Raw genomic sequence first — 17,427 nt, forward strand, 5'->3', positions numbered from 1 at the left:
TCACATGGGGCTGCTGTGCTCAAACTGGCCCTTCAGGTGTCTGATACATCCTAGTGGCCAGGGCCCAAGAGGGTGTGCTACTGGAAGACTAGTCTTTGAATATGAATTGAATGAGATTTTTAGATTTCCTCATTACTTATTAGTAATGATATTTTATATTTCTATAGCAGTTTAACAATTTAAAAGAATTTAACCTACATTTTATTAGTGTGTAGATTATTTCAAGTGTATATCAGAATTACCTGAAGATCTTTTTAGTACAGAATCCTGGGTCCCACTTTTTTTGTTTTGTTTTGGTTTTACTTTTAAATCCAAATCTTTGGGGGAAGACACATTTTCAAAAGCTTGAGAAACCGCAACATGACCTGATTTATATTTCTTGTAAAAGTTCTGTCGTGTAGGTTTGGTTATTTTCTCACATATGAAGAATCAGAGGTTACCAAGACGAATGACTTACCCAAGGTTTCCGAGCCCATCAGCTCAGCTAGAGCATGGGCCAAGTTTCTCTGTTAGTTTCACTTTTTTTGAGGAAAGAGCCATATTTTATTATAATGGACGAGGATTTTTGTCACATCCCATGTCACATGGTTACAATGTCACCAAATCCATTCCTTCAAACTTTCCGTTTTAATCTGTTTAATAATAATACCTTTCTTTATGTTATTCAAAGAATTATCTCAGTGCCTCCAGGTTTTCATGGAGAAAACACACTAAACTGATGTTTCTAACTGAAACAAAGATGTTGGGAGCAAATTTAAATCAGACGTGGTTTTACATGTGGTTGGTTATGTGTAACCACCAATAGGTTAGCATCCCTTTATTTTTCTTCAAGAGAAAAACAAGATCCGGTAGAATGGGGTTTGCAAATAGTTAACTGGCAGCGTGAGGGACTTGTGTAGAAAGTTGAGGTGACAACTGAAAGTCAAGACTACACATGTTCATGTGTTTCCCAGGGAAAATAAGATCTCCAATTTAGAGAGACTTGGGTGCTGCTATTATTTCTTCAGATAAGACACATACAGATGGGAAAGATGACTTTTCTGAAGGAAACATGAGATGTAAATGGAAGAAACATAAGTAGAAAAAGTGACTTTTTTTCCTTTCTCCAATTTTTTAGCTTCTTTCTTGGTTTTATTATGCAGTGTTTTGATGTTGACATCGTCTTAATGTGCTTCAGGACACTCATTTTCCAGCAGCAGCTCCTAGGGACAGGACAACTGCATGTCTTCAGCAAGCAGAAGTCTTGCATATCCCCTTGGGCTTTCCACACATGGTCTACCGCCATTTCCTTGTGTGCCTCCCTGTCTCCAAGACACCCTCCTCAGTGTCCTGTGTCCTGTTCTTGGCTCCATCCTTGTGCCATCTCCTATGACAACTCTCCCCACTCAGAGACACACTGTCCTTTCCCTTCTCAGTTCCTGGTGGATTTCTACCGGTTCACTATCTTTTATTCTTTTCTTTAAAGTTTATTTACTTATTTTGAGAGAGAGAAAGTGTAAATGGGGAAGGGGCAGAGAGGGAGAGGGAGAGAGGGAGAATCTCAAGCAGGCTCTGCCCCACCAGCACGGAGCCTGATGTGGGGCTCAAACCCATGAACCGCAAGATCATGACCTGAGCTGAAGTCGGACACCTAACTAACTGAGCCACCCAGGTGCCCCTGTTCACTATATTTTAACATTAGTCATAGATTATAGAGTTGATGAGCAGCGTGAGCTCCTAAAAGGGTTGCCCGTGGATCAAGGTAGAAAATTAAGATAATCAGATTGCTGAAATCAAGTGACTTTTGTAACAGTTACAGGCACTTGTCCATCAGGCATTCTTCCAGTAGCTTTAGCTCTTGAGCACTGTGATCAAAATCAGAAGTAAGCAAAAAGTGTTCTAAGTGATGAGTAAAATAGCTGTCACAGAATCCACATAACTTTATTCCTTTGATTAAATTTAACAAACAGTTATTGAGTATTTTCTATCTGCCAGACACTGGCCTGGGTGGTAGGAATAGTGAGATGAATAATTTATCTCTCTCTCACCTTGTTCCAGAAAGGATCTGAGGTGGCTTGTAGCAGAAACATATAAAATAAAATGGCCAAATACAGGTTTTAAAACTCAGAGCAAGGGAAATATAAATTAAAATAGGTCAAGTCTAGGGGGAAAAGAGGACACAGATACACGGCCAAGTACAATCGTTATACTTGAGCTGTGAATTTGGCTCTAAGTACATTAGGTGGCCAGGGGGAAAGGGAAACGTGGTGAGTTACACATTTCCCATTGTAAAAACAAAGAAATTGCATAGTCACTCAGGGGGGAAAAGATGAATAAGACATGGTTCCTAATGGCAAGGAATTTATAATCCAGCAGGAGAGACAGATCTGTAGCAAACATCTGTGAAACAAAGCTGTATTATGAGATCTGTGTGAAGCGCTAAGGGAATAGAGATAGGGGGGCAATTTATTTGGCTTACTAGAGAGAGAAGATGCTATAGGAAGAGTGCCCTAAAAGAAGAAGTGGACAAGGAGGAGAAGGGCACATGAGACAGAGGGAAAGAGTACAGTGACTTGAGATTAGCAGCCTCCAGCTATGTTTGCATAAAAATTGCTTTGAATGCTTGTCAAAAGACTCTGAATCAATAGGACTGGGATTTTTCACAAGCACCCCAGAATGCTAATTCTGGTGCTCAGCGGCCATACTTTGAGAAACATTGATGTGTAGAGCAGTGAAAGATGAGGTTGGAAATGCCGACTGGACCCACCTGGTGTGGGCTTCGTACTCCACAGTTAGAAACTTGGACTTTATGGGTAATGGGGAGCCTCTGGATGCCTTTAAGCCTAAGCAGGTGAATAACACCGTCAACTCTGTGTGTGTGTGCGCATGTGTTTCTTTTCTTTTTCTGATTACAAGTGCAGTAGCTGGAGGATGAAGGGCAGGAAGAAAGAGGCTGCAAACAGGTAACCACTAGGAGTGTGGCATTGTCCAGGTGCAAAAGGACAAGAATGTGTTGAGGTAGTGGCAGGGGAAATGGGGCACGGTGAACACTTTCTGCAATGAGCATGAACCTGTTAGTTTATTGTTAGTCACCGATTTACTTTTCTGGTTAATCTATGTTGTTTCTCGTGTCTAATTATTATTTTACTTTATTTTTTGCTCTCTGGTGGCCAGCCTAAACCAACAAGCAGCAGCAGTGACCTGCTGGGGAGCAGGTCCTCACTGAGCTCTGCCTGGTCCACGTGTGTGAGCAGGGGGGCTGGTGAGGGACATTTGCTCAGCATAGTGGAGGGGAGGAGACTTCTTTTTTTTTTAATATAATTTATTGTTAAGTTAGCTAACATATAGTGTATATAGTGTGCTTTTGGCTTTGGGAGTAGATTCCTCTGATTCATCTCTTACATACAACAGCCAGTGCTCGTCCCATCGAGTGCCCTCCTCAATGCCCATCCCCCATCCCCCCCCCAACCTCCCCCCCCCCCCCCCCGGGCCAACCATCAGTTTGTTCCCTGTATTTAAGAGTCTGTCATGGTTTGGGGAGGTGACTTCTCTTAATGGTGAACTCACATTGGAGGGTGACTTAGTACATCAAGATTTTTTTCTTTTAATTTACTCTTAAAAACTTCTTGTTTTAAAAACACAAAAAAAGAGAAGACAGTTCTGAATCCCTATAACCAGTTACTCAGATTTGGCAAGTCAAGGTTTTGACAACATATTTTCAGCTTTATTGACGCATAATTGACAAATAAAATTACACATATTTAAAGTGTCCAAACACAATGATTTGACACACATATACTTTGTGAAATGATTCCCACAATCAAATTAATTAACACTTTCATCCCTTACATAGTTACTTTTTTTGTATGTGTGGTGAGAATGCTTAAGGTCTCTTCTCTTATCAACTTTCAAGTACACAGCACAGTATTATTAACTATAGTCACCATGCTGTCCCTACATCCCCAGAGCTTATTCATCTTATAACTGGAGGCTTAGAACCTTTGACCAGTATCTCTTATCTTCTCCAACCTCCAGCAGCCCCTGGTAACCACCATTCTATTCTTTTAGGAGTTCAACTTTTTTTTTTTTTTTTAAGATTCCACAGGTGAGTGAGACCATAGAGTGTCTATTTTGGTCTGGCTAATTTCACTTAGCATAATGTCTTCTATTTTTATCCCTGCTGTTGCAAGCAGCAGGATTTCCTTCTTTCTCATGGCTGACTATTATTCCATTCTACGTATATACCACACCTTTTTAATCATTGATCTGTTGAAGGACACTCGGATTGTTTCCATATCTTAGCTAATGTGAATGATGTTGCAATGAGCATGGGAGTGCAGATTTCTCTTTGAGATCCTGATTTCATTTTCTTCAGATACATACTCAGAAGTGACATTGCTGGATCATATAGTAGTTCGCAGTAGTTTGAATTACTATAATCTACTACGGTAGATCATGTAGTAAATTTTAAGGAACCTGCATATGGTTTGCCATAATCAGTGTACCAATTTACATTCCTACCAACAATACACAGTGGTTCCCTTTTCTCCACAATCTTACCAACACTTTTATCTGTTGTCTTTTTGATAAAAACCATCCTAACAGGTATGAGGTGTATCTCAGTGTGGTTTTAGCTTACATTTTCCTGATGATTAGTGATCTTGAGCATTGTTTCATGTACCTTTTGGCCATTTTTATGTCAAATTTGGGAAAATTGTCAAATTCTTTGCCCATTTTTAAATTGGATTATTTGGTTGTTGTTTGTTTTTCTTTTTTTTTTTTAATCTTTTTTTTTTTTTTTTTTTTTTTTTGCTATCAAGTTGTTAGTTTGGATACTCGCCCATTATCAGATATATGGTTTGCAAATATCTTTTCCCATTACTGTAAGTTGTCTTTTCATTGTGATGGTTTCCTTTATTGTGCAGAAGCTTTTTAGTTTGATGTAGTCCCACTTGTTTATTTTTGGTTTGTTGCCTGTGCTTTTGGTGTCAAATAAAAAAAAGTCATTGCCAAGACCAACATCAAGGAGCTTTTCTCCTATATTCTAGGAGTTTTATGGTTTCAGGTCTTATGTTCGAGTCTTTAATCCATTTTGAGTTGGTTTTTGTGTATGGTGTAAGATAGGAGTCCAGTTTTATTCCTTCCCATGTGGCTGTCCAGTTTTCCCAGCACCAGTAATAGAAGAGATTATTCTTTCCCCCACTATGTGTTCCTGGTGCCCTTCTCAAAGATTTGTTGACTGTATATGCATGGACTTCTGCCTGGGCTCTTTATTCTGCTCCACTGATCTGTGTGTCTATCTTTATACCAGTACCATACTGCTGTAATTATTATATCTTCATAATGTAGTTTGAAATCAGGAAGTGTGATTCCTCCAGCTTTGTTCTTTTTCAGGATTGCTTTGGCTATTCAGGGTCTTTTGTGGATATGAATATGAAATTTAGTATTATTTTTTCTATACCTTTGAAAATGTCAATGGAATTTTGATAAGGTTGCATTGAACCTATAGATTACTCTCAGGAGTGTGGGTGGACATTTAACAATATTAATTCTTCCAATTCATGAGCATGGGATATCTTTCCATTTACTCTGTCTTCCTCTATTTCTTTCATTAAATGTCATAGTTTTCAGGGTGCAGGTCTTTCACCTCCTTATTAAACTTATTCCTAAGTATTTTATTGGTTTTTTTAATGCCTATTTATTTATTTTGAGAGAGAGAGAGAGAGAGAGAGAGAGAGAGAAAGAATGTGTGTGAACCAGGGAGGGGCAGAGGGAGGGGGAGAGAGAGAGAGAGAGAGAGAGAGAGAGAGAGAGAGAGAGAATCCCAAGTAGGCTCTGGACGGTCAGCACAGACTCTGATGTGGGGCTCGAACTCATGAACTATGAGATCATGACCTGAGCCAAAATCAAGAGTCAGATGCTTAACCAACTGAGCCATGCAGGCACCCATTCGTATTTTGTTTTGATAGCATCGTAAATGGGATGATTTTCTTCATTTCCTTGATTTTTCATATTCCTTGGAGCCTTGCATTGCTGTCTTCACATCTGAAGAAACAATTACCTTCTGTAGTCTTTATTGAATGGCTTTGGGAAAGAAATACATGCTGCCAGTTCTGCTAAGGATTCTGAGGCTTTCTTAGACCTTTTCTATGGATATACATGCTCCTCATTTCTTGTTCCCTCTTAGGGGGATTTCTTAAGATCGTGTGTATGTTTCTCTTGTTTTCCCTAGAATGGTGCTAAATGCTCGTTAGTGTGTTTTCTCCCAATGTTTTTTTTTTTTTTAAGTTTCTTCTTTCTTTCTTTCTTTCTTTCTTTCTTTCTTTCTTTCTTTCTTTCTTTCTTTCTTTCTTCTTTTTTTTGAGTGGGGGAAGGGGCAGAGAGAGAGACAGAGAGAATCCAAAGCAGGCGCTGCACTGTCAGCTCAGCCTGACGCGTGGCACAAACTCACAAACCGTGAGATCATGACCTGAGCCAAAATCTAGAGTCTTAAGTGCCTGAGCCCTGCAGGCGCCCCTCTGTTCTCCCAGGCTTGCAGAGTCAGGGCCACCTTTCTGCCCTTGCTCGCCAGCTGTCTACAAAGGCTCATACTCCCCGCTCTTGGAACACACACAGCCAGCCAGCCACAGGGTGCGGTGTGTGTGAGGGAGGTAAACGGAGTGTTCAGGAACCCCTGGGGCCATCTGGGGGGAATCCTCAAATGAAACATCCCCCCGAGCTTGTGGGCGTGCTTCCTGATGAATTCCGCAGAGTGGTTGGTAAGATCCGTGTCTTTCTGATGCCCTCTGAGAGCCCTGTCTGCTGTTCTCCCAGCCACTCTCTGCCCCTGACTTGTGCAGCATGCCTCTGTACTCTGGATGGGGTGAGAGAGAAATGGGCCTTTTTGGTAGCATTACACACGGCTGGGAAGCCAGGTACTCATTCACACACTCTCAGTTTCCCCATTGAAAGAAGCCACAGATCTAAAAGGTCTACCTTGGCATTGATCTATATCTGTGCCTTGGGGGAGGGGTGGCATAGGTAAAACGAAACTGTTTCTGTCACCCTCTTCATTGCATCCAATCTGGTTGTTTTTTGCTCCAGTGGTTTGCTGGAACTTCTCTGCTGGACTCCTGGACTGCCACAAACGCATTCTCCTCTGTGGGTGATTGTCAAACTTGCTGTTTTGCGGGGAGAACACAGAAGACGACTCTTATTCCACCATTTTGCTGATGTCATTCCCACATGTTTTTATTTGTTCTAAGAAAAAAAGGTACCAATGTCCAGTTCACTGGATTCTGCTAACACAATGTCTGCCCTTCAAAAATGGCAATAAATGCCAGCACCTTGCATTGTGGTTTACAAAAACCAGAGTGCCTGAAGTTGGACAATGTTTCCATGCAAAGACCTATTGTTTTGAGTCTGCTCTCATGCGTGCAGAGCGTTTGTGAGCAACAAGCCTGTGGTCCAATCCATTATTTCATTCATGGTACAGGAACTACTGAGCTTAGTCCCAAGACAAAGTGAAGTTAATACCATTTGGCTACGATCCACTGTTCAAACGTGTGGTAAGTGGAATAATGGCCCTCCGGAAGATGTCCATGTCCTAATCCCCAGAACCAGTGAATATGATACCTTACATGGCAAAAGAGATACATTTGTTTGGTAAGGTCACCATAACCATGTACTACAAACTGGGTGGCTTGAACGGAAATGTATTCTTTCGCAGTTCTGAAGTCTAGAAGATCAAAATCAAGACATCAGCAGGTTGGTTTCTTTTAAAGGCTGTGAGGGAGAGATCTATTCCAGGCCTTTCTCCTTGGCTTGTATAGGTGGCTGTCTCCTCCCTGTGTTTCTCCTTCTGTGGGTGTCTGTGTCCAAATTCCACCCCCACTGGTTTCTAAACGTTTGTTTGTTTAGAGAGAGAGGAAAACAGAGGATCTGAAGTGGACTCTGTGCTGATAGCAGAGAGCCCGATGCAGGGCTTGAACTCATGAACTTCGAGATCACGCCCTAAACTGAAGTCAGAGGCTCAACCGACTGAGCGACCCAGGTGCCCCCACCCCCTTCTGATACACACACCCGTCCTGTTGAATTAAGAACCACCTGAATGATCTAATCTTAACTGATTACATTTGCTGTGACCCTATCTTCAAGTAAGTTCACATTCTTGGGTTTACAACTTCAAAATATGAATTTGGACACAATTCAACCCATAACAAGAGACTTTGTGAATATGATTAAAGTTAAGGACTTTGAGAAGAGGGAGGGCATCCTGAATCATCCAGGTGGATTCAATCTAATCACATAGTCCTTAAACATGAAGACACTTTCCCTTCTGTCCTCAGTGAGAAAGAGTTGTGGTAACAGAAAAGAGGTCAGAGAGAGGCAACATTGCTGGCTTTTAAGGATAGTGGAAGATGCTACAAGGGAAGAAATGCTTGTGGCCTCAGAAACCAGAAAAGGCAGGGTGATGGGCATCGAGGAGGGCACCTGTTGGGATGAGCACTGGGTGTTGTATGGAAACCAATTTAACAATAAATTTCACATTAAAAAAAAAAAAAGCCAGAAAAGGCAAAGAAGTAGTCTCCTCTAGAGGCTCCAGAAAGGAATTTGGCCCTGCCAATACCTTGATCTCAGTGCAGTGAGACCAGTTGTTAGAATTCTTACCTCCAGAACCGTATGACAGCACATTTGTGTTGTTCTAAACCATTAAGTTTGTGGTGATTTGTTATGGCAGCAACAGAAAACCAAAACAATTTCCTCCCAACCACAGCCCCATCCCCCTTATATAATGACTCTCCCTGGGACTCAGTCCACAGAACTCCCCCCACCCCTACCACAGCCGCTCATAAAAGTCAAGTCATGTAGGGGCACCTGGGTGGCTCAGTCGGTTAGGAATCCAACTTTTCATTTCGGCTTACGTCATGATCTCATGGTTCTCGTTGGGCTCTGCACTGACAGCACGGAGCCTGCTTGGGATTCTCTCTCTCCTCTCTCTCTCTGCCCCTTCCCCCCACATGCACATGGGAGCTCTCTCTCTCTCTCTCACTCCAAACTAAACTTAAAAAAAAAAAAAAAGCCAAGTCTTGTAAAGTGAGGGATTCCTCCCTGAGTATCAGGCCAGCTCATGACCCACTCCCACTGCACATTCCCCAGCCTCTGAACACTCACATGAGACCCTCCTACCTGGACTGAGCTGCCTGGAGCGTACGGGCATGTGAGCCAAGCGGGAACCGTCTCTGTCTAGATTTTGAGCTAGGAGTCCCCAAGGCCAGGAGTCGGGATCTGATTCCTGTTGATGGCAGGGATCTGGAGGGAAGGTCCGTGGATTAGTGTTGCTGAGGTTCTGAAGGCTGTGACGTTTCACTTAAACCGGGTGGCAGTCGGTTGGTTTGACTTGCCAAAGAGCCTGAGCACTTACATTCGCTCATCCAAAAACTGTGCCATGGAGAGGAGGCGGGAAGGGAGGCGCAGCAAAGGCCAGGACAGGATGCGGCCGAGAGCCCTGGTGTGGAGAAGGCTGCCGCTCCTGGCTAAAATGAGTCTCACAGAAGTTTCTGGTTCTTCGTTACCATGACATGTTGTGAAATGACTTCATGTTTTCTGCAAAACTGGTCGCCAATTTCTGGAAGGCTTGTTTTCCTCTAGAAGAGCCAAACCACATATCCCTTATTGTAGGTGGTTCTTGTACCACAGACATGCTATCTCTTTACACAAGTGATTGCAAAATGTGCAACTGCCTCTCAGGGCTTTTGCTTTGTATTGTTTTGTTTGAACGTGTTTGATTTTTGAAAGCTGTTAAGACCTAGACTGGAAGCTCTCAGATGATCAGATCCTTTCTGGTGTCAGGATGCAAACACGCTACTCCGTACTTAAACAAGGCTCTAGTCTTTTGTGTCTCTTCCATCAGGAACTGCTGCAGATAAAAGCAAATGTCTTAGAAGAGCAAGTGTGACATCTGGTTCGCTATCAGGAATAAATCTCTACCTGCCAAGCAAGACTGTAAGGCAATCTGGAACCGGTTACCACATAAACTTGTTTTATTTCAAAACCGTATCACCTGACTTACCTTTCTATTTATTGCCTGCCTTGAGTTCTTTTTCACTATCAGGGTGCTTCTAATGAAACACAGTTGACCTGAGTTTTGAGGTGAATTGTGAGAGAGTTTGTAAAAGGGGCTTAAAGGGGAAGAGACCTCATTTCCTCTGGCTTGTGGGGTGGAAAGGTCACCACAGAAACTAAGCCCCAGCTCTGAAGGGAAGGGAAGGGAGGAGAAGGGAAATCAGCGGTGCTCTGATGCCAACCCCCCGTCCTAGGAGCCGGTTTTCAGATGTGGCAAATGCACAGTGAATTTCTGCTCTGATGTGTAATGTGGTCAGATGCCTGTGGGGCCGCTGTGTGGTGCGTGAAGGGCGCTCAGACGGAAGATGCCTGTGTGACTCGCTCTCAGCTGTGTCACACCCGGGCGGGGACTTTGTGCAAGCCCTCCGATGGCGGACTGATATCTGGGGGTACCTGCCGGCTGCCGCGTGCTGACCAGGTAGTGCCCTAGCTTTTACAGATGCCCGTGTCTTCCCAGGTGAGTATGCCTCCATACATCCTCAGTGCAAGCACGAAAGGAGTGGGGGTGCCAGTGGGGGGCCTGGGGGGCTCAGTCAGTTGAACTTCTGACTTTGGCTTGGATCTCATGGTTGGTGACTTCGAGCCCCACGTCACCCTCGCTGCTATCCACGCACCGGGTTCGGATCCTCTGTCCGCCCTCCTGCCCCTCCCCTGCTCATGCGCAGGCGCGCTCTCTTTCTCTCTCTCTCAAAAATAAATAAACATTAAAAAAAAAAAAAAAGATGGGTGCAAGGGGCCCATGATATGGGGCTAATGTTTGTGTGATAGCCTTGACGTTTTCTCTTTTCTTTTTTTTTTTCTTTTTAATTTTTTTAACGTTTATTTATTTTTGAGACAGAGAGAGACAGAGCATGAACAGGGGAGGAGCAGAGAGAGAGAGAGAGAGAGAGAGAGGGAGACACAGAATCTGAAACAGGCTCCAGGCTCTGAGCTGTCAGCACAGAGCCCGACGCGGGGCTCGAACTCATGGATGGTGAGATCATGGCCTGAGCCAAAGCTGGACGCTTAACCGACCAAGCCACCCAGGCACCCCTCTCTTTTCCTTTTTAAAGTGTATTTGTGTATAGCCTTTCCTTACATACTGTCACATACATCATCTCATAGTGCCCTTCACGGAAGCCTGGTGAAGACACTGCCATCTTTTCCATTCTCCAGATGAGGGTATGGAGACTCAAAGGGCTGACTGACCCATTAGTAAGTTGAAGAGGGTGGGTCTCCAGCCCAGCTCCTCTGACTCTAATGCAGGGCTCTGAAACTCAAATGGCTAAGGGACCAGGAAAGGAATCTAAGGGACAGCATGACCTGGGAAGCACACACCCTGCCCACAGGGGCAGCCGCTACTCAGCAAAAGCTGGGCCCTGCCAAGCAAGAGCGCAGGTCCACACTTGCCATAGCTGTCTAGTTTTTGCCCCACATTATGGACTTTTGTGCATGAGGTTCCAACCTATTCGAACCACCCTGCTAAAAACTAACACAAAAAAAAACTTGGGGCACCTGAGTGGCTCAGTCGGTTAAGCCTCTGACTCTTGATTTCATCTCAGGTCATGATCTTGCAGTTTGTGGGATCGAGCCCCACACTGGGCTCCTCTCTGTCAGCAAGGAGAATCCCTGCTTGGGATTCTCTGTCTCCCTCTCTCTGTGCCTCCTCTGCTCGAATTCTCTGTCTCTCAAAATAAATAAACTTAAAAAATATATAACAAAACAAAACAAAAACAACTTTGTGAGCCCTAAACATGTCTTAAGGCCCTGTCCAGTTTCCTTGCCAGAGTGCAACTTTGGCTGGTGGTTCATTTTACATTTATTGAGCACCTATTGTGTCAAGGAATTGTGCTGGGGGGGTGGGGGTGGGGCAGGCACAGTCGCTGTTTGAACAAAGCCTTCTTTATTCACATGCACTGAGTGAGTCTATGTAGACTCAGCTTCTGTTACTGTTCAAGTGCAGGCTGTGAGGGATTGAAAAAAAAAAAACAAAACACATGGTTGCACAACGATGTGAAGGTATTTAATGCTACTGATTGTACAGTTTAAAACGGTTAAAATGGTAAATTTTATGTATATGTTACCACAATAAAAAAATCATGCATATATATGTGTGTGTGTGTAATTTTTATCCTTAACAAAGATAAAATCTACATGAGAAGAATTTAATGTTCTCAAATAACTTCACCAAACACTTGAGCACCCACTGTGTATCAAACACCATCCGAAGTGCTGGGAATACAAATTAAGGAAAATTAGTTCTTGTCTTTAAATGTAGCTTCTGCCGAGAAATGACAGTGACATTGGGAGCAGTCTAGGTTCACGCAGTTAATAATAGCTGCTATTTATGGAATGCTAGCTCCGTGCCAGGCTCTTTAGTGAGTGCTTCACGGGCACCGTCTATCTCCTTTGAGCCTCACCGCTGCCCTATGGGGCAGATGCTTCTATCGACCTCATTTTACAGAAGGGGCAACAGAAGCTCAGAGAGGCTCAGTCTCTTGCCCTAGGTCCCACAGCGACAGCGAGTGGAGAAATCATGTTCTGAGCCCAGGTACGCTTTACCCCAGACCCCCTAGCATAGAGATGCCACAAGCCCTGGTGTAACCGGCCAGCAGAGGTCAACGTGGGGCTTGGGAGGCAGGAGCAGTGAGAAGGCTGGGAGAGAGGAGGTCGGAATCAAGGTAAGGTGCTGCAGCCCCAGGCAGGGAAGTGTGCCAGCCTCTCCGGCCCCAGATGCAGGGCCAGTTTCACACAGGTTGTTCTTTTGGTCCGTTAGTGCTACTGTCGCAAAATACCACAGACCGGTGAGCTTATAACAGCAGAATGTTACTGCTCACATTTTTCAAGGCTGGGAGTGTGAGATCAGGGGGCCAGAATGGTCAGTGAGGGCCTTTTTCCAGGCCACAGACATGTATCCTCACATGGTGGATGGGGCTGGAGGGGGCGTGGTCGGCGGGATAGAACTTATATCCTACAGAGCACTAGTATTTTATAAGAGTGTTAATCCCATTCAAGAGGGTTCCACCCTCATGACCTAATCACCTCCCCAAGGCCCCACCTCCTAACACTATCACCTTGGTGATGGATTTCAGCATAGGAATTCAAGGGCGGGGACACATTCAGACCATGGCAATCATTAATACTGATTCCAAAAGGATGAGAGACGGACAAAATGGAAGGACATTCTGGTCACACAGAGAAGGCTAACACGAGGGCAGAGGAGAGGGGCTTGTCCGTGTCATTGAGCCCTTAATACCCAGAGCTGTGACACAGCAAAAGATGACATCGCACAACGTGGAGGACATGTGAGGGGGCTGGCAGCTGTGGCAGGGCCTGGGAACCTTCATGGGGCTTGTGGACCCCAGCAACCTCAGCAGCCGACACTCCACCTGGAACTGGACCAGAGGAAAGTGTCAGAAACCACCTGGCAGCCTGTGGGCTAAAGGCGAAAACTTGAAATTGTGGGAAAGTTGGCTTCGAAGGGCCACTCCAGGTTCTACCAAGCAGGGGGTGGCCACCAAGAACCATAGATGGATGCAGATGTTGTGGCACTGTGTCATGCAAATGAACTCAACTGTAGGTTCCGAGGATGTGACACTACAGGAGGGTGGCTCTGGGACACACTTCATTCCTTCCTTAAGAAACATGGAGTCCCCACTAATGCCAAGCTCTGTTTTAGATGTTGGGGATACAGCAGTGAACAGGACAGACAAGGTACTCATCCTCATGGAGCTTACATTCTAGGTAGGGTTTGTTATCTGACTAGATGACAATACACACGTAAACAGAAAGTACAGGAGACAATTTCAGAAGAAAGGGAGGAGCATAGGGTGTGATGGCAGTTGACAATCTAGATAGAATGGTCAGGGAAGGCTTCTCTGAGGACACATTATTTGAGGTGACACCTGAATGGGAAGATAGAGGTGGGCATGAGTGGGAGTGCAGAAGGCAGAGGGAACAGTAGTGCAAAGGTCCTGAGGCAGGTGTGAGCTTGCTTTCTGCAGCTTTGAACATATCTTTTTAAGGAAAGAAGGAATGTCAGTGCAGTCTGTGGGGAAGGCTGAGGAAGGAAGAGATGTGACTGGAGTGAGGCCAAATCATACGGGACATTGCAGGCCTGGGGCTGTAAATACACATGTATTGGGGATATGTGGGGGGAGGGGGGGGAGGGGAACAGCCTCACCACTGGTTCAAAGAGGAAGAGGCTCCTGGACCAGCTGGAGAGGGGCCAGGGAAAACTAGCTTGGCCATAGGGCAAACTCCTATGAGGCTATAGTCCAGGGTGCCATGTCCTTAGGAAAGTGAAAATTCAAGCTTCATACAAGAGGGCATGGTCATATAATGTTCTGATGCAAAGCAGAATATGACTGTGGAAGTCCATGAGGAAAGTGCTTAGCCAAATCAGACCCAGCCAGCCCTGGAGGGGTTGGGGTTGGGTCAACACAGGAAAAGATCCTGGAGGGGAGGGAGCCAGCAAGGAACTAGGCCTCTGTGGGAGTTTCAGAGCACTGGAGAAGAGAAGCCAAAGCTCGAGTAACAATTAGGTGAATAGATTGGCAGGCTGAAGCGGGGCTGTAGAGGAGGGAGGGTTTGCCCAGAAGGATGACGGTGGAGGCTACTGGCACCTGGCGTAGTCCTAGGCGGAGCCCCCCAATTAAGGCTGATTGGGGTGCCACCTGCTGGTAGCCTGAGGCTACTGCTAGTCTCCTGGTGCTGGTCAGGTCCGCCTCAAATGGAGGCCAGGAGGAATTTGTATTGTAACAGCATTTATGATGGGATTCTTATTATCTCAGTTTTGGCTGAGGCATGAATACTAAATTCCATGATGTTAAATTCCAAAGGATTCACTGTGCAGAAACCTCAAAGTAGTATCAAGAACAGGGCAAAACAAGTCTTAAATTCCTTAACCACTAGGAAAAGACCAGGAGGATTTGCAAAGAGAATATTTAGAGCGAGCTGCTGTCAAATCCGGTGCTTCCCAGGGTTAGTGGCTGCTCCTGGCGTCAAGCCTAGAGGGACACTCTAAGAAGAATACTTGGAGAGCATGATAAGCATTTCCTGAATAGAGAGACATTGGACTGGGGTCTGCCTTTTGCCTAGAAGATCTAACAGGCTAGCAATGGGCTGGCTGGAAGCAGGAGTGAAGAAATGGCTGGTGCTTCAGGCAGAAGTAATAAAGGCAAAGCGAGTGCGTGTGTGCGTGTGTGTGTGTTTCCAGGTGGGCAGAGAAAGAGAATGAGAAGGGTTTTTGATGTGGTGTGGTTGTTGTAACTGCTGCTTTTAAAGCAAACAGCAGGGATCGATGAAGCAGCTAGATATGATAAACATCACAAGATAATGAAATACTGTATTTCCCAATTTAAATATCTAGATTTTTTCTGACTATAAAAATAACACATACGAATCAAAACTCAGACAGCTCAGAAATATACACTAGCAGAGAAAGCATTTCCCTATTTCCCACCCTGATCTTTAAGACCTTTTCCAGCATTAAAGCTTCTCAGGCTTCCTGGGGCAGGTTCTGTTTTGTGACCAGCAGGTGGCAGTGCACCACCGCTTTAGGGGGTACCCAGAAAAGTGGATTTAAGAGGAAACTCCCATGCAGCAGAGAGCTTTGCAAACTGGTTTTAATTTGAAGCAATCTTTAAGTTTTCTAAAATGATGTCAGGAAAAATTCCTAGTGATTTTTTTTTACATGTTTAAGCTGCTCACTTTTGGCCACAGTGCCCTAGATTATTGCCCCTGGGCTTTGTAAGTAAGGGAAAAAAGTATGTAAAACAAAGGGAATGTATTGGCTCATGTAATTGAAAAGTCCAGAGGTTTGTTCTGAGGTGAGAGAGATGTGCTTCAGGTCTGGTTTGATCTGGCTTCACCCCCTCATCAAGGCCTTGGGTCTGTTTCTCTGATATTTTCTGCTATTCCTGGCCAGCTTCATCCTAGGGCTTCCTTCCCTTATGTTAGAAAACAGTCATAGCAGTTGCAGTCCTCAGATCTGCACATTTCACCTTCTGGAGCCCCCCAAAATTACTGCCTTGGGTCTCAGTGGCCTGAGTTGAATCACTTGCTCATTCTTAAAGCAAACACTGTGACCAGGGGATAGAGTTGCATCATTCACTTTAGCCTAAGCTTCATGCCCCAGGAGAGCAGTCAAGTTTCCACCTGAAGTACATGGGCTGTGTTGGGTGAGGGAAATACCTGGATGATTGAGAACAGTTAACATGGTGGCAGGGACTGTGGGGGGGCATGCTGGTGGATGTTTGCTGGCAACATGTAGAATGTCAGTGTGACTCTGGTGCCCTGGGTCTCTGGAAAGTCCTACTGCTCACCAGGGAACCAGGAAAAGGCATAGGACCAACCCTCCAGGTGGCTAACTGGACAACATCCTCCAGGCCTGCCCACCCCCACTCACTTTCCACCCCACCAGCCCCTGAATGGCTTCTCCAGATTACACATTTGATTGCATAGTTCCTCTGCCCAAAACTGCTGTGGCTCCCATCTTCCGAGCTCAAATCCTTAACAAGGCACACGAAGCCCCATACCCTCTGGTCTCCAGCCTCATCTGCCTCCACTGACTCCAGCCTCATCTGCCTCCATGACCATGGCTGAGTCCAATGTAGGGCTTGATCTCCCAACAGAAAGATCATGATCTGAGCTGATGTCAAGAGCCCTCTGACTGAGCCACACAGGCACCTCCCTTCCAGTCTTAAAGTGTATGATTCTTCACCGGAGGTGCATGGGAGGAACAGAGGAGAACTGGTCCCACTGATCCAAGATGGTAGAGGATCATAGCTTCCCTCTGTGGCGGGTCAGCTTGGATCATTAGGCGACAGCTCCAGTTTTGGTTCTGAGTGAATCATATAAGCTACGCATGATCTGCAAACAGCCCCTCTTCTCTCTCCTTAGATATTTTCACGTTTGCAGAAATTCCTAATGTTTTTCTTCCCAGCTTCCCAGTGGCCTGCCAGAGTGGAGAGGTCCCAGTGTTCTTCGAATGAGGGAGGTCAATGGAGTTGGACTATTTGGAATGACATTACCATGACTGATAAGGACAGCTCACATTATTTCCACACTCATTTTGTTAGCTCTCATTTTAAGTATAATACATGTAATAAACCATTTGGTGTTTACAAGAAACCATCCTATGAGGTAGATGCCACTATTGTCCCCATTTATAGACAAGAAAACTGAGATATAGAAATGTTAAATATGTTGCCTAAGGACATGAAGCTACTCAGTAACAGAGACAGGGTTCAAATGCAGGCAGTCTGGTCCCCCATACCTTCAACTGCCACCCTATATTGCCAGTCTTAGCCAGGCTGTGGAGGATAGAGGAGGGAGTGAGGGCAGGTTGGAAAAGGGCATCAG

At 44.9% G+C, this 17,427-nt stretch overlaps 1 long non-coding RNA gene across 3 annotated transcripts in view; it reads left to right on the plus strand.

Moving 5' to 3' along the window:
- LOC122241515 overlaps nt 1-10,010 on the plus strand; it is a 36,127-nt gene extending 26,117 nt beyond the window's left edge. For 2 of the 3 annotated variants that reach the window (XR_006221692.1, XR_006221693.1), the window contains 2 exons: nt 7,063-7,526; nt 9,872-10,010. This is a non-coding gene — a long non-coding RNA (uncharacterized LOC122241515). The remainder of the gene's footprint in view (nt 1-7,062; nt 7,527-9,871) is intronic. The other variant, XR_006221695.1, reaches the window with a different exon arrangement.
- The last annotated feature ends 7,417 nt before the right edge of the window (nt 10,011-17,427 follow it).

Source organism: Panthera tigris, chromosome C1, assembly GCF_018350195.1.
Source record: "Panthera tigris isolate Pti1 chromosome C1, P.tigris_Pti1_mat1.1, whole genome shotgun sequence".
NCBI classification, from domain to species: Eukaryota; Metazoa; Chordata; class Mammalia; order Carnivora; family Felidae; genus Panthera; species Panthera tigris.